This window comes from Cryptomeria japonica, chromosome 7 (genome assembly GCF_030272615.1).
Source record: "Cryptomeria japonica chromosome 7, Sugi_1.0, whole genome shotgun sequence".
NCBI lineage: Eukaryota > Viridiplantae > Streptophyta > Pinopsida > Cupressales > Cupressaceae > Cryptomeria > Cryptomeria japonica.
In genome coordinates, this window is record NC_081411.1 from 627,539,075 (window position 1) to 627,566,025 (window position 26,951).

Consider the following 26,951-nt stretch of genomic DNA (forward strand, 5'->3'; position numbering starts at 1 on the left):
TCGGTCCAATAAGATTACATTACAATTTCCTAGGTTCAATGCATCTAGACATATTCTGTAACATGACACAAAAAACACCGTTAAAGTGTTGGCACCATCAAACAATCGGTGGATGGTAACTTATCATAGAGTATTACCAGTTCATACAAAATACCAGTTGCCGGTTTAACAAAAATGAAGACTGGGAAATGTGTTCTGCCGCTTTGATCCTTCATACCTCTTGAGATCCTCAAACCGCTTGGGGTCAACATACCGCTTCAGACTGCTAAAAACATTCTGCAAAACACCGATAGTCTAAAGACTATAATGCATCATACCGGTTGGAAATAATTGCCAGTTGAGAATAACTCATACATATAAAATTGATCTCAATGCAAGTGTGTGTCCATCAATGACAATCACAACATAATCATCAAAAATGCCAATAGTATCTAGCACCCCCCAAGCAATCTAACAAATCCTCAATCCTAAGCATTGGAAATCTATACCTGATAGTAATTTTGTTGATAGCCCTTGAGTCGGTGCAAAGCCTCCAAGTGCCTTCCTTTTTGGGTGCCAAGACTGCAGGGACTGCACATGGGCTCAAACTTTTATCAACCAATCTGGACTCCAACAATTCTTCAATCTGCTTTTCCATCTCAACATTCTGATCAAGTGTGAGCTTGTATGCTACTTTATTAGGCAAGGTGGATCTAGGTATAAGATCTATGCAATTGTTTATATCTCTCATGGGAGGTAGCGACCTTGTCATGCCATCAGAGATGACACCCTTGTACTTGTTTAGTAGTTGTTGCACTACAGAGTCAACCAACCTCAATCTATCTTCTTTCTTATCTTCAGACTTCTCCACCTTTGTCACTACTGGACTAGGAATAAGGGCATAACAAACAATGCCTCCATCTACCATGTTCTTCATGAATTTCTTTCCTCCTAACATCAACACCTTGGCCTCCTTTGGTTTGGTTTCCTCTTTACTTTCCATCAAAGGTAACAACTCAATCACTTTACCATCTTTGGTGATGGAATATGTGTTCCTAGCACCATCATGTTGTTCCTTTAAATCAAATTTCCATGGTCTCCCAAAGAGAAGATGGCAAGCATCCATATTTACAATCTCAAACAATAATCTTTCCTTATAGGTTCCAATCTATAATTCTACTGAAGCCTGCTCTTCCATAACAACTTCCTAACCTTGGGTGAGCCATGAGACCTTGTAGGGGAAAGGGTGAGGTAGTCTCCTCATCTTTAGCTTCTCCACCATTTCTAGAGACATAAAGTTTTCAGTTTAACCGGAGTCTATTATAACCTTGAATACCTTTCCACCCGCTTTGTAAGTGGTCTTGAATAGGGACATTCTCTATGGGGGCTCTTTGTCAGCCATCTTCATGGTAGTTACCTCTCTTATGATCATCAAAGCTTCACCTCTTTTAGGGTAGCTGTAACTATTAGGGGTATTGACACTTTGGTATGTATTTGCACTTGCCACACTTTGGCAATCAACTTCTAGAATCAGGTTACTTCTCCTTTCTCCCATGGAACTAGTAGGTTTGTTAGGACATCTATTGGCCACGTGCCCTTCTTGATTGTAGTTATAACATCTAATTGGACCTCTACCTTGAGACCTTCCCCTAAATGGTGGTCTTCTTCCTCTAAAGTTACCTCTTTGATTGTATCCTCCATTGTTATTGGAACCACACTCTCCTTTAGTGCCTCCTTGATTGGTTTCACCTTGGTTTCCAAAACCATTTCCTTTACCTCTGAAAAAACTTCTTCTTCCTTTTTGTTGTCTTCCTCTTCCTCTATTGTTCTGCTCTTGTCTCCTCTTGATCTTCTCTTCCACCTTGATGGAAATTTGATGGCATCTACCAATGATATCCGGGCTAAGGAGTTTTAGTTCTTCTTGAATGTTATACCTTAATCCATTTAGGTACTGGGCAACTTTTTCACTCTCTTCCTCCTTTATCTTAGACTTTATACATAGCCTTTGGAACTCCTCAGTGTAAGAGTTCACATCCATCTCCTTCTGCTTGAGATTTTGTCTCCTCTTATAAAGTTGAATTTTTGTCTCTAGGTACATAGGTCTCCTTTACTATGGAAACCATCCTCTTCCAAGAAACAATCTTGGCTTTGTTGTCCTTCTCTCTTTCCTTTTGGACAAAGTTCCACCAAGTTAGGGAGACTCCCTTCAACTTGGACTTAGCAATCTTCACCTTCTGGTGTCTTGGAATATCTTCACATTCAAAGAAACTAGACAAGGAGTCTATCCAATCTACCACTACATCTGGTTCAATCTTCCCAATGAAAGTTGGCAAATCAATCTTCTACTCCATGGTTCTCCTCTCCATGGATTGGAGGGCATTATGGAAGTGCCTTTGGTTAGGAGGAATCACCTCTTCCTCTAGCATAGGGATCTCATCTTCATCCCCTTCTTCACCACTACTAGTGCCTCCATCTTCCTTCCCATCTACTCTACCTCTCAACCTCTCTAACTCCCTCTACATTGCCTTGTAGGTAGTGTCTTGCTCTCTCACAATCTTTGCCAATTCCATATTGGTGATCGGTCCTCTAGGGACTTCTTCTTCTTTTCCCTCTGCCATTTCTCAAATCTCTATCTCCTTACCAAAGTCATTACTAGCTCTGATACCAATTGATGCAAATCCCTCCTTGTATCCTACCAAACACTCTAAGATGTATGACACTGACCCCTCAAATAAAAAATAGGATCCTATCAAGGCAAGGCTCTACAACATTAGTTGAACACCTCACAATCTCCAACACTCATACTTACTCAATATGGGTAATTTGCTCCAACATAAACTTTGAAGCCTCCAAGGGTTACTAACCATTACCACACCTATTTTTGGTCAAACATGACTCACCTAGACCAGATCAAACACTGGTTGTAAGGGTTCAACACCATTCCCTATAACACCTTCACAATTAGGCCTATTTGCTAGTAGCCCTTTGAATTGGGTAAAGGGACCTTAAGTCCAAAATTTTCCAAACACCTTGACAAAAAAGTCATGGATTAAAATACCCTTTTGGTCCTTACATAATTCCCCAAAAGGAAGGTTCAAGGTCTGACAAACAAAGGTCTGAAACTGGTGAAGGTCAACTATCCTAAAGGGCTAATTAGGTCTCCATTTGTGAAGCAACTATGTCCAAATGAGAAAACCATACAATCACAACCCCCTAAGCATGTGGGGAACCATAAACCATCATGGATTCCATGGGTACACACCTGGAATCATCACCATTTTCATTCTAGGGTAGCTTTGTTGTTTAAGGACTAGGTAGCCACATAGAGATATCTACCTAGGGTCAGTTCAAACACACACTTCCCTTGCTCCTCCTACAAAATAATTTTGGAATCTTAAAATACGTTGGCCATACTTGCATTTCACCCAATGTCGTGAGTCTCAGATTGATAAATTATAATTTATGGCCATGGAGAAGCAAAACCCTAGGTAAACCCTAATTTTCTGGGCATCTACAGCAAAATTGTAATAACAGGAGCAAAACACACAATTTGAACCTCAAACCAAATCCAAATCAAAGGTGACTCACTATTCTAACAAATTCACATCATTGGGAATTGATCCCAATCCATACAATGCCGTACCTCATACCAAAACTCCAGAATTTCATTAGTTTGTAGTCATCAAATCTTTCCTCCATACAATCTCACTTTGGGAATTGGATCCAAAAGGTGTATATACCACTCCACAACTACTCTCAACCAAAAATAAGAGGTTAGAGCTATTGGAGGAGTTCAAACAAATAAAAATGCAAACATTGCATAAAAGTTGCTTATGACAACTTTTGACAACTTTTGACAAAGTTGTCAAAATGTCATTTCTCACCTCTTAATACCTTGGGTTAAGACTAACACCTCCTAAAACACCCTAGAAGCACTAAAACTACTAGGATAACTATTTCCTACACACAATTGATGCCCTTTTGTCCAAAAGTCCTAAATGGCTTATCAAGATGCCAAAATAGGAGTTTCGCTCACAAGATGGGGTCTTTTATTACAAACACACAATGCGTGATTGAAAGACATGTAAAATATCCTAAAGACATGTTTGATGCCTTGTCCTTCCTCCTCTGAGCCTGATTGATCAACTTGAATGGGTGCTCCTACATCAATAACCCAGAACCATAATACCAACATGTAAACCAAGAGCCTAAACAATAATCAACACAACACTAAACAAGAGTAAAGAATAAATCCATCTTACTCAGCCATGAACAATACCAAATCCTCAACAACAAGGCACAACCATCTCACTGGAGGTAATATAAGACCATCCTATATAGCATGGAATTCTACATCTTTATGGAGCTAACAAACATACATAGACTTTCATCAACAACAAGGTATTATCCTTCTTGCCAGAGCTCAAACAACAACATAAATAGAAAAATCTACACAATACTTAGCTTTGAGACACACAAGAGAACCAACAAATGCATCTAGTACAAAGACAAACCAACAAAATCTAGCTTAGAAAGTCAAAATAGCCTCAAACATGAAAACAAAGCAAAATGACACATTTGACAATTTTTGTAGTGCATTTGACTAACGTTATGGCATATATGAAGACTTCTCTAGTGCCTACAAGTGGGGAAAGAGTGTCCCTGATGCCCATAATGATGCCCATTATCACAATTCTAGTGTATTTGACTAAAATAATGGTGCGTCCAATAAGAACAATGGTGCATATAACCTAGAGTCTTAAACAAAACTTAGACATTTACAAATCAAAATAAAATTGATCTAAAACACAATCATGGTCTCAAATCAACCTAGAAAGAGATGCAATATCAATTACAAACCAAAGGACCTAACAATTGACAAAATGGGAATCAAAAGCATAAGAGATTTCTTCATTAGAACATGAACATGATTCAAGACAATACACAAGAAAATATGACTTACAATAGGAGACCAAAATCTCACCAACAAAAATTGAAAGAACAAGGGGAAGCCAGGAATTTCATTCTCACAATGAGAAATCTCATCATATAATCAACACAACAAGGAGAGAAACCTAGAGAACACAACACAAAGGGGCTATTCATGGAAATTACATAAGCCCAACCAAATATCAAATACTCTTACCCCTAGAATATTAATTTAATACACACGTTCTTAAATTTATAAACTATATGATATTCTCCCATGTTCCTCCCAACATACAAGTTTTTCATGGTCACAGAGAAAACATTTCTTTTCAAAAAATGAAAATCTAAGCTATTTGTCATTGATGTGTAAGAAGATCTGATGGGACAAAAGTGTGCCACCTTGGTCAACCTATCAATGGTGACCATGATAGCATCATGATGATGAGAAGACATAAGAAATCCAACAATAAAATATATAGATATGATGTACCATTTCCAATCTGGAACCAAGTTTGACTACAATAAACCTATTAGATGTTGATATTCTGCCTTCACTCATTGACACTCCAAACAACAAGACACAAAATCTGTTATATACCTCCTCATGCTATCCCAATAATATAACTCTCTCAAATATATGTGCATCTTCATAATGCCTGGATGTGCTGACTAAGGTGCATGATGAGCCTCTAACAAGATCAAAGCTTGGAGTCTATTTGAAGGTGGAACATAAATACATCCCATATGATGAAGAAAACCATCTAACTCCAATGAATAACCTGCATACCTCCCCTCAAGATCTTTTCCTAAAGAAATATTTGCACTAACCTCCTAGTACCAAGCATTTGAAGGAAGCGCACTAAGAATCTGACTCATCAAATACACATTGAGTCAACATTGAAACCTCATGCCTCCTATAGCTCAAAGCATCTACCACCACATTCTTGTTACCTAGGATATACTTCACCTCAAAATCATAGTCGCAAAGAAACTCCATCCATCTCTGCTGCCTAGCATTTAGGTTTGGCTATGTGAAGATGTACTGCAAACTGTGATGATCACTATGTAACTCAAACTGATGCCTAAGAAGAAAATGCCTCCATCTCACCAAAGCGTCCACAATTGTCACTAACTCTAAATTATGAGTAGGATGATTTAACTCATTATCTTTGAGTTTACGTGACTCATATGCTATCACACAACCATCCTGCATAAGAAGTGTGCCTAAACCCTCCAAAGAAGCATCTGTGCACACCACAAAATCACCTAAGGGATCTGGCACTTCTAGAATAGGTGCACTAGTCAAACACTCCTTGAGAATCCAAAAATTTATCTCATACTAATCTAACCACTCAAACTTCTTCCCTTTCCTTTGAAGAGAAGTAATAGGATTAGAAATATTTGAAAAACCTTGAACAAATCGGTGATAATAACCTGCAAGGCCCATGAAATTGTGAACCTCACCCAAATTAGTGAGTGATTTCCAATTGAAAATAGCCTAAATCTTAGATAGATCCACCATGATACTCTCACCCAAAATAATATTGTCAAGATACTTAACCTTAGTTTTAAAGAACTCGCACTTCACCATATTGGAATACAATTGATTCTTGCGCTACAAAACCTGCCTCATGCTCCTCCACTTATCTTGAATACACCAATATATCATCAAATAATACAAGCACAAACCTATCAAGATAGTTTATAAAGAATCCATTCATCAAGCTCATGAACACTAAGGGTGCCTCAGTAAGCCCAAATGGTACCACTATAAACTCAAAATATCCATATCAAGTATAGAATGTTGTACAATGAATATCTGCCTCATGAATATGCAACTAGTGATATCCTGACTTAAGATCTATCTTAGAGAAGACTTTGGCATCCTTAATCTGATCAAAGAGGTCATCAATCCTCGAAAAAGGATAATGATTCTTTATCGTCACCTTATTCAACTACCTATAATCAATGCATAAGTGAAGAGATCCATCCATCTTAATAAACAACACAGGTGCTCCCCATGGGGAAACACTAGGATGAATGAATTCATTAGCTAGAAATTCCTTCAACTGAAACCTTAACTCACTCAACTCTTGATTAGTCATCTGATAGGGAGCCTTAGATATAGACAACTCTGAGAACCAATTCTATCCAAAAATCAATGTCAAGCTTAAGTGGCATACCCAAAATATCGCTAGGGAACACATCTGAAAACTCTTGGAGGATGGGTTGATGAAGAAAGAGATCATCATGATCCCCTCCTTCATCCAAATTATTCACCCTCACTACAAACAACTCACAACCCTTTTGCATGCAACAATTCATCTACATAGCAAAAATCATGTGAAGAGAAATAGGTCGCTATACACTCACTATCTCCATTCTTCTCACTATCATTGAGACACTGCACCCTCTTACCATGAAAAATGATCCTAGCTTGATGAGCCTCAAGCCAATCCATGCCTAACACAATACCATAGGAACCCAAAGAGAGAACATGAAGATCCACTAAGGTGGTACATAATCCCAAATCCAACACATAACCATGCACAAAGGAATTTACTACCACCTTGGATCTGGTAGCCACCACCTATCATCTTTCTTTGCCACAACAAGCCTGCATTACTCTCCTATAGATGGAGAAATGAAAGAATTTGAACCACCTGAATCAAATAATACTGAGCAAGAGATACCACCTATCTCAAATATGGTCTAAACAACTATAGCTTGGTGCTCAACCTCACAGTTATCGACCACTGCAAACACATGATGAGATCTCCCTGCATCACCAACTGTGGGCTCAAAAGCATTTGGTCTCTATCCTGACATCTATATAGACCTCTAAGGATACAGAATAGAAATATGGCTAAGCTGGCCATAAGAGAAACAATCTCTCCTACCGAATCCCCTGCTCACTGGAGGCACACTGGGCTACTGAACACTACCTCTGCTGGAAAACTATTAAGAACTTTGTGTTGGCCGAGAAGGAATGGATCACCTATCACACTTCTTGTTGTGACTCCTATACCCCTGTGAACTAGCACCATGTACAAAAATTTGACTCTAAGGATACTTCTTCCAAAACCACTGACTACTCTAAAATAAAGAAGGATAACTCCTAACAACTCTAGAAGACTATGGTCGTGCAACCCTCACAACTAATCCTGAAGTTGGAGTACTAGTCGTTTGCACACTCAATGCATCTCCTAATGGTAAAGTAAAGTTCTCCTTAACCAACTATGCCTTCTCCATAGCTAACTCCAAGGTCTTAGGCTCGAGAATCTAAACCCCACCACTGATGCAGTCGCTAAGACCTCTAACAAAATGTTGAATCAACATGGCCTCATCATCTACGATCCTAGTGTACTGCTTAAGTTCAAAGAACCTATACTTGTACTACTCCACTATCATATTATGCTGCCTCAAATCATTAAACTCATCTACCTTCCTTTTCCTCCAGTGATCTGATAAGAATCAAACATGATACCACTCAAGAAACAACTTCCAAGATATTGTCTGAATATCCAAATATAGCTTCTACTCCTCATGCCAACATATAGACATTACTCCTCTATACACCACCATATAGACACAAAATCATGAACATGCATGATCACACACCTACCCTTAGTGTTATTGCTATACAGATGCATGGTAAAACACCTACTCATATCTAAAATTCAAGTCTCTACCTCCATGCCACTACTAGAACCATCTAAAGTGGGAGGACCAAACCTAAGAAGATCTCTCATGTGACTAGCTGAACTTGCATCCTGATCTAGAACAACATCAACTCTCCTCTAAGGTAAACATGAATGCTCCCTCTCTCGCTCCTGATACTCAACTCTATCCTAACATCTAGAATGAAGAGACTCTTCTTGTTGATTCTCCTCCTATCTCAGTCCCAAATAACCAAGAATCTCCTAAAGCACATTAACTAATTGTGGAATTGCATCTCCACCCTATTGATCTTGTTGCTACTCCTCATGGAATGACTTTTCAAAAACCTTGAGATGAGGATTCTGTCAAGTACCCATGCAATGACCACGTCCACAAGCTCTACCTCTAGCAGGAATCTTGTCTAATCAAGATGTAAATAAACTATAGGTTAAAAGTATATGGCAAATAAAGCAAGAAAACAACAAGCAGGGATAACCACATGGCTAACCCAAGCTATAACTTGCTTATATGCACAATGGGCTCATGTGAAACCAAAGTACCCAGTGTACGAATATGGGCTCTGATAATGTAATGCCCGCCAAAATACCCTAGAGAAATAAAGCTAACCAACATGCAAATAGAGATAAAAAAAAAATTTGACATCATCTAATACAACACATATATCCATTGCTCATATGCATTTAACATCCATTAAGATATACACATATCCATCATCAACATAACATAATAATAGAATAATCATAGAACTCATTATGCAAGCGGAAATAAACACAACTCAACATTCATCTTCCCTAGGGTATCTCAATGCCATTACTTAGAACACCACCATAAGAAATATCATCATGATTACCACTACAATCAAATACATCCTAACACAATTGACATCTACCCTCCTAGGAATATACTTATAAGACCATTCTCTAATCTATCTATCATGAATGCAACCATGAATAATGTAAATACCATTTAAACCCCATTAGGTGACGAATACTAAGAGGTGGGGGGGATGAATTAGTATACCAGAAAATACTCAACTTAAACACTTTAATAGTTTAGTAGTAAACCGGTAAAACAATCTGACTAACAAACCAGTTATCACAAATGCAAACCAAACAACAAATAAGTCATTCACCCATAGAAGCACAATCACCATAACACAAGAGATTTTGATGTGGAAACCCAAATGGGAAAAATCACGGTGAGATGAAACTCACAAGTAACTATTTGCAGAATAGTAACCAAACTGGTTAAGGTCATACAATGTTATTCACCAGAACAAATCCTATTAGGAATCTCAATCTCTGTTAGGAGATAAGTCTGATCAAAGACTACCTTGGGAGAGGATTTCAGATCCATAGATGTGAACCACCTTGTTAGAGGATTTACAAAGGCTTTTCAAGGCCTACCTGGTTAAAGGTTTCCGACTTGTCAAAGATGTGAGTAATCAACAAGTGAATGATCTAGCAAATAGCATAGTCTTCTTGGTTAGATCCATGATAGCTCATTGCTAATGCATTTCAGCATTACAGTCTTCAGTAAATCCACACTCTGTTGCAACACACAAACTTGATCTTCTCTCCTAAGATCACACATACAAAAACTCATCAGCCACCAAAAACCCTAACAGCTACTCTACCTAAAACCCTAGACATGATGTCATTAAAAAGGAATTTGATTTCATGTTGATCCAATGGGATTACATTGAAAGTTCCTAGGTTCATTGCATCTAGACACATTTGATAACATGACACAAATCACCATCAAAGTGTCGGTGGATGGTAACTCATCACAAAAATACTGGTTGGTAACGCTCACAGAGTATTATCGGTTCATACAACTTTACCAATTACCAGTTGTCCAAAAATGAAGACTGGGAAAATGATAACTACTGCTTTAGTTTCTTTGCTCCGCTTGAGATCCTCTAACCACTTGAGGTCACCATACCGCTTGAGATCAGTAAACACTTTTTACAAAACACCAATAGCCTATAGACTATAATGCAATACAGATTTGGAACAAATACCGATTGAGCATAATTCATATATACAAAAAGTGATCTCAAAGCAAGTGTGTGTCCATCAATGACAATCACAACATAAACATAAAAAATGCCAACAATTTCCCCCTTTGGCATTGATGGCAACACTTAGAAAATTTTTGACATCTAAGTGTTTTACAACAAAAATATGCCATAATCAAAACTACTCCCCCTAAACATATACACTATCCCTTTTGCAGAAAATACAATATATACTACTCCCTTATAGAGATAAACATGAAAGTATACATAGCATGCATCAAAAATTTTGAATACAAAATACTACTCCCCCTTTGCCAACAATGACAAAGTGCAGCTGAAAAAAGAAAACCTGTGTCCATTAGCATTAAAATAATAAGAGTTTATGACAATAAAGAGTGAAACTTGTCAAAAACTGATTTAAAGTCTTGCATAAATGTCTTCATGGATACAGACCATGACTCAAGCAATGAGGTAGCAACCTCACTCTTCATTTGCATCTGCGATACCTATTCCTCCATGGTGTCCAAGGTACTCATCTCTTGAGTAACCATCAAGGCATCCAGATTAAGATAGCATTTCTGAAGTATTTGCAATCTTGGTAGTAGAACCAGTTGTAGTTCCTGCAAATCTCTAGTCTGGTTGCTGATCTCCAACTCAATTCTTACAGCCTAAAGTTGAAACCAGTGAACAGTTTTCTCATAAGTGGTAAAGGAATCATATGGCGTCTTGAAGGTGCTTATGAATGTCTACAAATCAGTTTGCAGTTTGTCTTTTTGAGCAAGCACATCATCACAGAATAGATGGGGTTGACATATCTTGCTGAGTAGTAGATTCCCCTCATCCAGAACATCTTTAATGTCCTTTTGTGCCTTTTGTAGATCGGACCAGAGCTCATTTAACTTTTTCACCAAGGCAGTGTTCAAAGCCTTTTGATGCTTCTTTTTGGCATTAGCTTTGGCAATGTCTTCTAGGCATTGCACTTGGTCCTCTACAACTGTGCATAAGAGCTTCCTCCTTTTCTTTGGCTTTCTGCTTATCTTCTTCTTCCTTCTTCTGCTCTTCAACTTCTTTCTTTCTTTTCTCTTCTTCCTTCTTCCCTTCTTCTCCTTTCTGCTTCTCTTCTTCTTTCCTTTCCTCTTCCTTCTTCTTCTTCTCTGCTTCTTGTTTCTTCTCATCTTCCTTCTTCTTCTTCTCCTCTTCCTATTTCCACTCTTCTTCCTTCTTTTACTCCGCTTCCTCTTTCTTCTCATCTTCTTTCTTCTTCTTCTCCTCTTCCTATTTCTGCTCTTCTTCCTTCTTTTTGTCCACTTCCTATTTCTTCTCATCTTTCTTCTTCTTCTTCTCCTCTTCCTATTTCTACTCTTCTTCCTTTCTCTTCTCCTCTTCCTTTCTCTTCTCCTCTTCCTTTTGCTTCTTCTCATCCTATTTCTCTTGTCCTGTCATTTTTGATGGTGTATCATGGGTAACATCTTCACCATTCATAGCATCAACATCAATAGGGTCCATTTGCTCAATGACCTGTTCTCCCTCACTGTTATACACCTCATCCAGTTTTCAATTTTTGATTCTTGTTTAGCCTTTTTGTTGGCTTCAGATACTTGGTGCAATCTTAGAGCAGCTTGGGCATGAGAGTGGGTATCTTTTACCACCTCAGGGACTTTCCCTTCTAGCAACAAGAGTCTCCTTCTTCGCATAAAGAAGAGGCGTTTATATTTTTCCATAACTTCATAAAGTTTGGAATTAGACACATCAAGAAAATATTGAGCAAATATTTCCTCTCTTATCTCTTGTTCCTTTTCTATGGTAATGCACTATTTATTGTGTAAAGAATTATATAAAGAATCTGGTGTCATAGATTTAATTTATGATGGTGACTGGTCATTAATACATAAATACTGAATGACTATGTGTTCTACTTCCTCCTTCTCATTATCATTGAAATCATCAAAATAATCTACTAAGTCACTTTGCACTTTCCTCTTAATATTCTTAATGGTTCTTTGACAATGTGTCAAAGGTTTGTAAGAGGAGATATCAATATTTACTAGTGCTGATGATGCTGATTCACTGCTGGTTGCCTTTGTCTTCTTCCTCATTTTCCTAGTCTTCTTAGGTGGTTCTTTAGATATAGAATCTTCTAAGTCTGGTGTGTTGCCTTTTGTTTTTTGCTTTCTCTCAAAGACTTTGGTGGGTGCAACTTCCGGTTTCTTCTTTTTCGATGACTGCTTGGTCACTTTAGGACTCGCTGGAGTAACGTGTGCTGATACAGATGGTACTACCTTCCCTTTCTTCACTAAGGGCTCCTCAACCAGTGTAATTCTCTCCAGATAGGTGTCAGTTCTCTTCTCCTTGGGATCAAGTAGGGTAGAAGCATACCCATCCAGCATGTCATACATTACCTCATAACCCATAGGATCCACTTCTTCCTTTTTGGGCTCAATAGCCTCCATTATGCACTCATCTACTTTGATGATAAAGCAGATGTCCTCTTCATACTTCTTGACAATATCACTAGACATTCTCACCCTTTGGCTCATCTTGCATCTGAACTCATCAAAGTATTTGTTCAAGACTTCAGGGTAACCAGTTCCAACCGCTTGTAGACTTTCCCTGATTTGCTTTGTAACCAGTTGGTCAGCAGACCACTGCATATCACCAACTCCTAGAAAGTAGCCTTGGAAGTAGAAGAATAATCCAACCAATAGTTGTCCAAATTTAAATCTCAAGGCATTGTCCTGTTTTATTAACTTTAGATTCACTAGGAGTTGCATTTGCATATAGGTGCATAAATCAAATGAGGCATCTTCCATAATCATCTTGTACCCAACATTTACCGCTGTAGTAGAGACAAAGTTGATCCTGCTAGCATAGAATGTTTGGTAACCTATCACCATGTAGGCATACTTGACCAGATCATCCTTGATGGTATTGATGGTCATTCCCCTTTGGTCACTCACATAACTGGTGCGCTTAGTCATTTCAGTCTTGCTGATCTTCCTTAGGGCTAGCACTTCCCCAATGTCACAGAAACTGGTGACAGCATGAATCGCTTCCGGTGTGATGTCATGCATCCACTCTAAATACATTTTTTCACTGTGCACTCTACTTAGAATGCTATGAATATGATCATCTGAGAATTCTTCAAGGAAATAGACCACATTGTAAAGCTTCTTCTTTTCCAAGATGTTGAATTCTAGTTTGATCATCTTGTCCTTTCCGCAGAGCAAACTGAACTAAGAATGGATCACTAGAGATCCTAGGTCTTCAATTTTACAATCAATGTAATCCAAAATAGCTTCCTCTATTATAACACCAGTAGGAATTTGGGATAGGACATTATATTTTTCCTTCCATTGTATAAAATCAACTGAATCAACGGGTGCACTAGAGCTAGAGTGAGATGCTAAAGCCATGATAAACAGAGAAACTCAATTAATACCTTTAAATGTCAAGATTTAGGGCTTACAATTTCCACTCACCACTTCAGTTATTGGATTACCACTTTGGGTTCTACACTTGACCGATTGATGATATCTTCAAATTCTTCTTTAGGGTTTTGAAATCTCTCTGAATTACAAGACAAATCACCTTTTGTCATTCTGCACTTGAAAACTTCTTCGCTCGAAAATTGATAAATGAAAATGACTTGAAAATCTTTTTTAAATGAATTCTTCACCTACCATAATAAATGCTCCATTATTAGGGTGTAAACCCTAATTTTCCTTTTACTATTTCCAGTCTTCTGCCAATTGATAGGTATCACATACTGGTTAAAGTCTTTTACTAGTGTAAACTAGGGGTTCAAAACATTTCACTGATTTGTTCCCCCTAAGATTTCCTATAGCTTAGTTTTCCAGTTCAGATATTTCCACACTAGGTACAGTAATCAATTCTTCTTGAGACACTTCTTCTGGCTTCTTTTTCTAGGTTTTCTTCATACCTGCTTGAACAATTTCAATATCAATCTTTCCTTCTAGAGTGACCAGTATATCATCCGATATATTGTTTCTCATTTTGCAGAATCTTGTTGAATGACCCAGTTTGTTGCAATGATAGAAAATCATTCCAAGTGCTCTCCAAGGTCCATTATTCATGTTTCCATTCTTCCTTCTTCATGTTGCAGCTATGTCACCACTACCATGATAGATCAAACAGGTTCCTCTCCATCTGGTTGTCGCTTGATAGCCACCACTTCCTGACTGATGATTATAGGTATAAAACCGGTTTGGATTCTGGTTCCCAGAGGGTTCGGGAAAGACTCCTTGACTCCTTTGAGGATACCTTCCAGTGGTGTGCATGATAGACCTGCATTCAAATGCTCTATGCCTAGACTTGTTGCATGCATAACAATTTCCATTGAATCTATTGGATCTAGGCTTATTGTTTAGAAAGTAAGGAAAGTTATTGTAAGCCTTGTTTCTACATACATTAGCAGTATGTCCTTCCTTGAGACACTTAAAGCAAACAAGTTTGAATTTTTTCTTACCTTTATCCTTTGGTGTCAGTTGCTTCTTTGATGCTACATCTTTTTCTCCAAAGGTCTCACCTTCCTCATAACCAAAAAAACCAAGTCCAGTGGTATTCTTCATCGGTTTAGCTAATTCAAGCTTCTTCTCTAGCTTGACAGTGCTCTTATTGAATTTGGCAAGTATTTCCTTTGACTCGGTAAGTTCTTTAGCAATAGTACCATTGGATTCCTTCAAGGTTGCATTCTCAGAAATAGCCATGTTTATTTCACCTTGTATTTCCTCTTTTTCCACTTTTCTCTCTTGGAGATGAGTAGTAAGTGCACTGATTTCTTGCTTCAGCTTGGAGATCTCATGATCTTTGTCTTTTATCAGATCTTCGGCTTTCCTCCGATTCTCAAGCTCTTGACACATCCTAATAGTTAGTCCTTCCAATTCCCTTCTTAGGTTGGCATTAGACTCATTCAATTTTTCAACTTCTTCAACTGGGGCATCCATGTCCACTTCATCAGAAGAATTGTTTTCAATTAGCTCCATCAGTTTCTCAGCATGCTCTCTCATTTTTGCCAGAGAGGCCTTATACTTGATTTTGAGTTCATCATAGGCTTTCTTAGACTGAGTGAGCTGATGAGTAAGTTCCCTCATAGTGTACTCCCCCATATCTCTTTCCAAGTGGTTAAACTTATAGAAAGGTTGGCTTTGATACTAATTGATGAATACTAAGAGGGGGGGGGTCAATTAGTATACCATAAAATACTAAACTTAAACACTTTAACAGTTTAGCAGTAAATTGGTAAAACAGTTTGACTAACAAATTGGTTATCACAAATGCAAACCAAACAGCAAATAAGGCATTCACCCATAGAAGCACAATCACCATAACACGAGATTTTGACGTGGAAACCCAAATGGGAAAAACCATGATGAGATGAAACTCACAAGTAACTATCTATAGAATAGTAACCAGACTGGTTAAGGTCATACAATGTTCTTCACTAGAACATATCCTATTAGGAATCTCAATCTCTGTTAAGAGATAAGTCCGATCAAAGCCTACCTTGTGAGAGGATTTCAAATCGACAGATGTGAACCACCTTAAGAGGATTTACAAAGGCTTTTCTAGGCCTACCCAGTTAAGGGTTTCCAACTTGTCAAAGATGTGAGTAATCAACAAGTGAATGATCTAGCAAATAGCATAGTCTACTTGGTTAGATCCATGATAGTTCATTGCTAATGCATTTCAGCATTATAGTCTTCAGTAAATCCACACTCTATTACAACACATAGACTTGATCTTCTCTCCTAAGATCACACATACAAAAACTCATCAACCACCAAAAACCCTAACAACTACTCTACCTAAAACCCTAGACATGATGTCCTTAAAAAGGAATCTGATTTCATGTCATTCCAATAGGATTACATTGCAAGTTCCTAGGTTCATTGTATCTAGACACATTTGATAACATGACACAAATCATCGAAAAAGTGTTGGTGGATGGTAACTCATCACAAAAATACTGGTTGGTAACTCTCATAGAGTATTACCGGTTCATACAACTTTACCGATTACCGGTTGTCCAAAAATGAAGAGTGGGAAAATGATAATTGTTACTTCAGTTTCTTCACTCCACTTGAGATCCTCAAACCGCTTGAGGTCATCATACCGCTTGAGATCAGTAAACACTTTCTGCAAAACACCAATAGCCTATAGACTATAACACAATACCGGTTTGGAACAAATACCGGTTGAGCATAATTCATATATACAAAAAGTGATCTCAAAGTAAGTCTGTGTCCATCAGTGACAATCACAACATAAACATAAAAAATGCCAACATTAGGTTCATTTTAGAGGCACAAAACAAAATGCTCCTAACTCCAATTACTTAATCATCATCTAACATCATTACTCCTTTCCCATATAATATATCACATTACTAACCCATTTATTTGAACACAACAAACATCCATATGATACTAAGTGCACATCAATAGAACCAATCACATTATTCTCATTAACAATTTCAATATTCAAGATACAATATGATACATAAATACATCCTACTACAAGAGTTATTACCATATCCTAATACATCAACTACCAATACATATACATTATCCTTTTTACATGAAGGAGCATAGCTCTCAAATATAAATACTATGATCTCAAGAAATCTACAAATACATATGCCATATGAATCTTGTACATCCATCTACTACAATATCCATCCATAAGATGAAGATATAAGAATCCACATCCATGCATAAAAGCATCCAATTAAAAACATCCCAATGAAAGAAGGCATCAAACCACCCAACCATGTGGAACCAAAGGAACCACCCCCCATGGTACAAGATGACACAAGGTCCCACACACATTCTAGACCTAGACTGAGACCTAACAACCAAAGAGAATTCAACAACTCAAGAACTAAAATAAAGAACCAACCAAATGAAATAAGCCAATTCACATCACAAGGCTAATCATAAACATAGATACTCCCATAGGCATACGAAAACCATGGTATAAGGAATAAGGACCAAGGACACATGTAGGAGTGGAGTGTCATTACATGCTATCCTCACACAGAGTAGAAAAGGTGCACCCTAATAGACATGTCACTACATGTTATCCTCACAAAGAAGGGGAAAATCAACCCTGATAGACATGTGGAACTATCTCAACCTATGAGAGCTCAAGGGAGTTATGTTTTCCATATCAATGGCCTTCCCAAAATTATCCTAAAACATCCTCCCTAGGACTAAGTCATGGGGCTTACATCCAACCATTATTATCTTGTTTAGATGAATCCTTATTACCCATCCCATTTAAATAATTTTTAATGTTATCACTTAGTTAAACAAGGAAAAATTCCAATGTTCCCTAGTGGTCTATACTCCAAGAATCATTACTAGGAGTGTCTTAGTTTCCTATCTCTCATGACCCTAGTCATTGCATGAAATCCCACTCCCACTAACCATGTTCAATGACCTTAAGATAAACATTAATAACCACATTACAAGGAGGCTAATACAAAATGAATACACAAATAAAAACAAAATTCTCATTTACAAATCTGAAGCATAATCAAGAACCATAATGCCAACATGTAAACCAAGAGCCTCAACAATAATCAACACAACACTAAATTAGAGTAAGACATAAATCCATCTTACATAGCCATGAACAATATAAAATCCTAAACAATGATGCACAACCATCTTGCTAGAGCTAACATAAGACCCTCCTCTATAGGAAGGCATTATGCATCTTGATGGAGCTAACAAACATACATAGACTTTCTTCAACATCAAGGTATTATCCTTCTTGCCGAAGCTCCAAAAAAACATATAAATAGCCAAATCTACACAATACTCAGCTCCAAGACACACAAGAGAACCAACAAATGCCTCTAGTACAAATACAGACCAAGAAAATATGACCAAGAAAGTCAAAATAGCCTCACACATGAAAACAAAGCAAAATGGTGCATTTGATAGATTCTATAGTGCATTTGACTAACATTACGGTGCATATGAAGACTTTTCAGCACCTACAACTAGGGAAACAAATCCCCTGATGCGCAGAATGGTGTCTATGTTCACTATTCTGGAGCATTTTGACTGAAATAATGGCGCATCCAACAAGAACAATAGCACATAGAACACATATTGTGGCACATATAGCACAAAGTATCAGAAACTTAGACATTTATGAATCAAAATAAAATTGAATTGAAACACAATCATGGTCTCAAATTGAGCCAGATTGAGATGCAATATCGATTACAAACCAAAGGACTTAACAATTGGCAAAATAGGAATCAAAAGCATAGGAGATTTCTTCCACAAAATATGATCATGATTTATGACAATACATAGGAAGACAAGACTTACATTAGGAGACCAAACTCTCACCAACTGAAATCAGAATAACAAGGGAAAGCCAGGAATTACATACTCACTATAAGAAATCTCATCATACAATCAACACAACAAGGAGAGAAACCTAGATAACACAACACATATAGGCCATTCATGGTAGTATAAATAAGCCCAACCAAATATCAAATACTCTTACCCCGAGAATATTAATTTAATATGCACATTCTTATGTTTATAAACTATATGATATTTCCCCTGTTCCTCTCAACATACAAGCTTTACACAGGCATAGAGAAAACATTTCTTTCCAGAAATGAAAAATGCACAAAGGATGAAGTGAAACCAACCTAGAACTTGAAGTTATGGAAAAAGGAGTTTGATAAAGAGTTAAAAATCCAAATTAACAAACCAGCCATAGCCAAAATCCAAGTTCATTCTTCCAAAATCCACAATCTTCAGTATACCAAAAATTCATAGAAATGTCAAACTCGACAATGCACAAGAAAAAAAATTAAATAAAAAATACATTCAAAACTATATAAAAATTCCAACCAATCAAAATATTCTAGGAAACTATATTTCATACCAACCCTTTCTGAATTCAAGGTAAGAAATAAAATAATATTATTTACTAACCCCACAACTTCCAACCATAGAATAATAGGGTAGTTAAAAAAATATAATATTAATTAAGACAATTAGTAATAAATGAAATAATGGGAAATTTTGGAGAGGAGGTTGGGGGATGGCTCTGCATGTGCGTGGATGTTGTTCTAGGGCCGAAGTTTCCTAGCTTGTGATTTGCGCTCTACTTGCTTCATTCTAGGGGGGAAGTTCTTGCTTGCTAGGGGTCAATTTTTGCTTGCCCGTGGTCGGGTTTTTTGGGCTACCGCAGGGTTTTTTTGCAACCCTTTACTATTTCTTCTACTCTGGGTTGTCGTTGGGCTTGTGGGGTTTTGGGGGTGGGTTTTTGGTCCCTTTTATTTTTCTTCTTTTGGTATTTTCTCTAGATCCATGGAGAATAGAGGAGTATCCTCTTCTCAGATGGTCTTTGGAGATATGGATATGGCGGATCCATCTCATTTGATGCATGCATGTGGAAAGGAACACATTGGTCATTCCCAATCAGGGGCAAGTGTTTCTTCTTCAAAAGAGCCTTTTCGCATTGAAAAGGTGAATGGTTGTTTGGAGAGATCCCAAGATCATCCAGTTCTAGTTATTCAACTTGAGCAAATTTCAGAGGATGTTGAATATTGGTGCAACCATTCTCTCATATGCAAATTCATCGGTCTTTACCTCTCTATACTTGTTTTAGAGTCTTTAGCATGACATGTTTGGAATCCTAAAGGAGACACTGAGCTACTTATGGCAGCCAATAACTATTTTTTGGTTATTTTTTCCAACCTGACAGACAGGAACAAGGCTTTTGAAGGTGGCCCTTATTTTTTCAACCAGGTGGGACTCTTTATCAAACCTTGGCATATTGGCTTTAATTTTTCTAAGGAGCTTCCCTCTCATGTGCCCGTGTGGATTTGATTGCGGAGGCTTCCGATCGAGTTTTGGAGAGAAGATATTCTTCACTCAATCTCACTGCTTCTTGGTAAACCTGTGGGTTCAGCTTCACAAACTCAAGATCAAAAGGTAATTTCCTATGCTCTCATATGTGTAGAAGTTGATTTAAATAATCCTTTGCCAGACTCTATGGAAATCTATTTGGGGACATCTTCTTGGATCCAACAGTTGGACTATGAGACCCTACCATTTAGATGCATAATTTGTCATGAATATGGCCATTTACAGTGGAGATGCCCTAGAAATAAATATTCTAAACTGGTTTTTTCCGATCCTCCTCACTTTATTCTAGGAGAAGATAAGGGGAAAGCCCATATGCCTAATGGTCTTTCTGATAAAGATGGCTTCATTCCTATGAAACCTCAAAATAAAGACAAGGAAAAGAAGAGAACCTGGTTGGATAGGAAAAATGATGTCACCCTAAATAGGTTTGAGGTTCTAGAGGATTTGGTCCAAGAGGAAGGAGTTCCAGTTGAAATGTCCTTGGGTGCCCAGTTTTAGCATGAGGTGCTAGATGGGGATTCCAAGAAAGAGGGTCGGACCCTATCTTTGGAGAATTAACAGGATGTTCAAATGGTTATGAATTTGCCTTCCCATGTTCAAGACAACATAGATCTTAGTGAGTCACAGGTCCCTGAAGGTGCAGTGGTCATGGCATCTACTCCTCCTTCCACTATTGTGGCCTCAAGTTTAGTGAAGAGTAACAAAGCCCCACCTATTTTAGGCTTGCAGCAAAAGATCCTCAAAAAGGGTTCTTTAGACAAATCTTTAAGGAGTGGATGAAAAACGGATCAAGAAAAGGTTAAGCTTATTGGTGATACTTTGGTTGAGTTGGGGTCTATAAAGCCCATTTATTCTCACTTCTCTCAACCACATAAATGATTGTACTCTCATGGAATGTAAGGGGATTGAACAACATCCCTAGACAAAAGGTTGTTCATAGATTAATTGACTCTAAGTCTCCTGATGTTGTTTTTATTCACGAAACCAAGCTTTCAATGGATGGTTTGGCTAGTTGTGCTTGTCGTGTCTGGCCCCAGGGCCTTTGGTAGGGAGTGAGATCTCATGGTAGTTTAGGGGGGGTTTCTTGCTTCTGGAACCCGATGAAAGTTTCCCCTTTGTGGTGGTTTTCTAGCAGGTCTTCCATTTCTATGGTTGCTTCTAGCTTTGAGACAGGAGAAAGATGCCTCTTCTCTAATATTTATGCTCCTATTGATCTTGTGGGTAAGTCTCATCTTTGGGCTCACATCAATTTTGTTCGGGCTCAGGATCCTTTTCTACCCTGGATTTTGGCTGGAGATTTTAATGTCATTACAAGTTTGGAGGAAAAGTGAGGTGGGTTATTCAGGCTTGATCCTTCCTCAAATTTACTCAGAGATAATATTGGTCTCTTGAATCTCATTGATGTGAAGCCAATTAATGGTGTCTTTACATGGAATAATAGGAGGAGTGGTGTTGATGCTATCTCTGAAAGGCTTGATAGATTTTTGGTTTCCTTCTTTTGGGTGCATGATAGGTGGTCCACCAATTCAGAAATTCTTGATTGGAGGGGTTTTGATCATTGGCCTATTAAGCTTTCTATTACATCTTTTAGATCCTCCAAAAATCCCTCTTTCAAATTTCAATTGATGCTACTTTGTGATCAGTCATTGAGGGATCTTATGGTTGATTGGTGGTATGAAGGGGTGCCTGCCCATGGGCGGGCTATGTACTCCTTTGGGAAGAGATTGCAACATGTAAAATATAGGCTGAAGAGGTGGAATAAACAATGTTTTGGGAACCTACATGGACACAAGATGGCAGCTCAATCCAATTTGGATGAGGCTATGCATCAAATTAGGAATCAAGGGATGACTGTGGAGCTCAGTATGGCCGAGTCCCTTGCTCTAAAGGACTTAGAAGACTAGGAGTTGTGTGAGGAGATTTTCTAGAAACAAAAGTCTCGTGTGGATTGGCTCCAAGAAGGTGATAAAAACACTATTTTTTTTCATAATTCTATTAAGGTTCGTAGGTATGGTAACTCTATTACCTCTCTCATTTCTTTAGAAGGGGTTCATCTTTCATCTAAAGAATAAATTTCTATGGAAACTGTCAGTTTTTTTTCTAATTTGTTTACCAAAGAGGATCTAGAAATGGTGGAAGAGAGGGCCATTCTGAACTGTATTCCCCCTCTTGTCTCTATTGAAATGAATTATTCTCTCTTGTGCCCCATTTTGTTGTCTGAACTTGAGGGGGTTGTGTTTCAAATGAAAAAAGGCAAGGCTTCTAGCCCTGAGGGGTTTCCTATTGAGTTTTTTCAAGAATTTTGGGAGATTATAAAGTATGATACTCTAGATGTGGTTCAAGAATCTCATAGGAATAAACAAATGCTCAAATCTATGAATTCTACCTTCTTTGCTCTCATTCCTAAGAAGGAGGAGGCTAATAGCTTGGATCAGTATAGGCCTATTGCTCTATGTAATGTTGTCTACAAGATAATCACTAAATTGATTGCTGAATGACTCAAACCTCTCCTTTGCACTTTGGTTTATAAGGAGCAAGGTGGTTTCATTAACGGAAGACATATCCTTGATGGATTTGTGATAGCAATGGAAGCTATTCATTTGATGGCTTCCTCTAAGGAGAAGGCTATGTTTATTAAACTTGACATGGCCAAAGCTTATGATAGGGTGAGTTGGGATTTCTTACAGAAGATCCTTTTGGCTTTTGGTTTTGGAGAAGAGTGGGTGAATTGGGTTCTTAGTTGTGTGACTTCTACCTCTTTCTTAGTTCTTATTAATGGGGAACCCTCAAAATTGTTTAGCGCTTCACAGGAGCTTTGGGAAGGGGACCCTTTATCTCTCTATTTATTTATTCTCATGGCTGAAGGTCTTGGCAGATTTCTCACTTCCCAAGTGAGACATGGTCTTATTCAGGGCTGGAGTTGGAATAATGCTTTACCTCCCTACTCCCATTTTCAGTTTGTGGATGACATAGGTTTGATGGGAAGGGACAGAATCAATGAGGCAATGAATTTTAGGAAACCTTTGGATATCTATTGTAAAGCCTCAGGTCAGAAAATTAATGAAGATAAATCATCCATATATTTCTTTAATACCCCTTGGCTTATTCAGAATAGGATTGCTAGGATCCTCAGAATTCAAACAGGGTGTCTTCCTTTGTTGTACCTGGGATTCCTTTAGATTTGGGGGTTCAGCACAGATATTTTTGGCAAGGAATTTTTCATAAATTTCATTGTAAGGTTAATTATTGGACCTACAAGTGGTTATCCTCTGCTGGAAGAGTGATTCTTCTGAAGACTGTGGTGTAAGTGCTTCCCATTTATAGTTGTTTTGTGTAGGCTCCCCCCTCCATCTTTGTGAGAGAGTTTGATTCTCTTTCTCATCAATTTCTTTGGTCTGGTAGTTTTCTTTCTTCTAAGTGGAGTTTAGTTAAATGGGACTCTATTTGTAAATCGAGACATGTTGGGGGTCTTGGCCTCATATCTATTGCTTTGGTTAGCAAGGCCTTGGTAGCTAAGCTGTATTGGAGGTGGTGTAATAGTCAGGATTAGGACTGGGCCAAGATTTTAACCCACAAGTATCTCCCTAGTGCTAATGACCATGAGGTGCCTCATCTTAGTTTAGTGGGTAGGGGCTCTTGTATCTGGGATACTCCTAAAAAGGGTGTCCAACTTATTAAAGATGGTTTTTTCTGGATTTGTAATAGACGCTCTGAAGCTCCTTTTTGGTAGGACTCTTGGGATGGTCACCCTCCTATTTTGTCTAGTTATCCATAGCTTCAGCCTCTTTCCAACATTTTCTCTGATGCTGGATGGGTTAAGGTGGATAATTTTAAAATGGTTAGGCACATTGGATAGGTTGAGGTGACTTGTTGGAAGGATCCTATTGAATGGCCCTTGGGTGTTTCAAATGAAGATTGTGTGGTGTTGGTTAATATCTTGGAGGGTAGGTTATTTAGTTCCCTCAAGGAGAGAGATATTTTGGCTTGGGGTCCTAATCCAAAAGGCAAGCTTTTTGTTGCTGAATGTTATGCTCAGCTTGATAGGCAATTCCATGGCCTGACAAATGTTCCCTGGTGGAAGAAGATTTGGAATAGCTTTTCTTGTCCAAAATGTAATTTCTTCATATGGATGGTTGCTCAGAGGAAATGCCTCACGTGGGATAATCTTCATAAGAGAGGCTTCCAGGGACCATCTATCTGTTATCTTTGTATACATAATGAGGAATACTGCTCCCACTTGTTTTTTCTATGCCCTTTCTCTAGGGATATTTGGCACAAGTGGTGGGAGGCATGGTAACATGCTTGTTTTCATGCTACCTCCTTAATTGAATTTTGGGATAGCTTGGGCAAACCCCCAGCAAATACCTCTTTTCTTCAAGTGGGTTGGGCTATTGGGCCAACTCTTATTATCTAGAATTTATGGATGGAAAGGAATTAGAGGGTCTTTTGTGATTCAGCTATAGGGAGTTCTCAATTGTGGTAGAAGATAGTTAATAGGCTTTAGGAGACGATCTCGGTTAAATGCAATTTGTCTAAAAATATTGATCTGGGTGACTATGCTATTGTAAGGAATCTGCAATTGGAAAACATTAAAATGGACTATGCTGCTGGAAATAGATCTCTCCATGCAAAGCAGCAGATAAGTAGAGATGGAAGGTGAATTCCCCCTCCTGTGGGAATCTTAAAAATTAATATTGATGGCTCTTCCCAAGGGAATCCTGGACATGCAAGTATTGGAGGTATAGGTAGAGGTGAGGATGGTTGTGCAGTTTTTTCTTCTCAATTTATATAGGGCAGCACTCCAACAATCTTATGGAGGCCCTAGCTATTAAGATTGTTGTTGAGCGAGGTTGTTCTTTAGGATGGAGGAAGATTATTTATGAGTCATACTCTCAGATTATTGTGGACATGTTGAACAAACAAAATCTGCATGATGTGAATTGGCAATTAGCTTCTGTGGTAAGACAGATTTTATAAATGTGTAACACATTGGAATTTGTCTCCTTTTATCATATTCCCAGGGAGTGGAATAGAGCGTCTGATTGTTTGGCCAAGTAGGCTTCAGAGCATTTTAATGGTTGGGATTTTAGTGGAAGGGATGGTATACCTCATGATTATCTTGAAACTTTAAACAGGTTAATGCTTGAAGACAGGATGATGCAAGAGCACCCTGTGGTGTAGGATCAATTTCTCTTTTATGTTTGTTTCATTTTCATTGTCATTTTTGAGGCCCTTTGAGGCTCCAGATGAGCCTGGTTTTTTGTGTAATTTGAAAGTAGTTGGTTTTTTGAGGGCTTTCTGAAAAGGTATTATCATTGGAAATCCAACGGTCGGATATATTGCTATGGTCACTGGACTTTGTAGTGGTGGTGTTGGTGGTTCCTTTAGGACCCTTTTAGTTTTTGTTGTTGTCTTGGTGGGTCCGAGGCCTCTTCTTTGTAATTATTTAATTTTTGAATAAATCTTTACCCGCTTTTTTCAAAAAAATAATAATAATATAATAACCAATAACAATTAAATAATAAATCAAGGCCCAATAAAAATAAATGAAAGCCAATTATGAATAAATGCCACAAATAATTAGATAACCATAACCAACATAAAATCATAAATAAATAATAAATATTCAATTAAACAATAACTCATTAAATCAATTAACTAAATAAATATAATCTAATAAACCATTAACCAAATAGTAATAATAATAAATGGCTCAATGGAATACCCAAAATAAACATTAATTTAATTTATTTAAACTATATGAAACAATTATTAATAATCAAATACTCACAATGCCACAAGATGACCACAACTCAAGATACTAACATGACCACTCATGCTAAGGTACTCAACTGACAAGGATGACAAATTAAGCCTAAAGTGTGTAGAGGTAACTTATGCCATCTCTAGTCAACTTGCCATTGGGATAAAGACATGCTTCGACCTATGAGACTAGGTGGAGTCGATGTCTAGTACCTATAGTCCTGCAACCACCAATAGATGTGATACATATACAATAATAATATATCCTAAATGATCAGGCAAGTGATAGAGAATCACACCGTCATATCATGCTCATAGTGAGTGGTATGACATCATCCCTATCATGAGTACAATAGTAAGACTGTCACACACATCATAGCATCATCTCAACCAATATAAACAACAAGTGGGGTTAGCATAACCAATATTACATCATAATCTCATAAATAGTATAATCCATCTAGAATAGAAAGTGCATATAGATCATTGAATATGAATCCATTATCATAATAATCAAGGATAAATACCATCATCCACATATGTCCATATGAAATGTCTAGAATTATCAATAAGCATCATTGAGATATAGATAGAGTCATAGGTCTAAATCAAAACATCACATAAGAGTCTAGATAAGTCTATCAATGCAT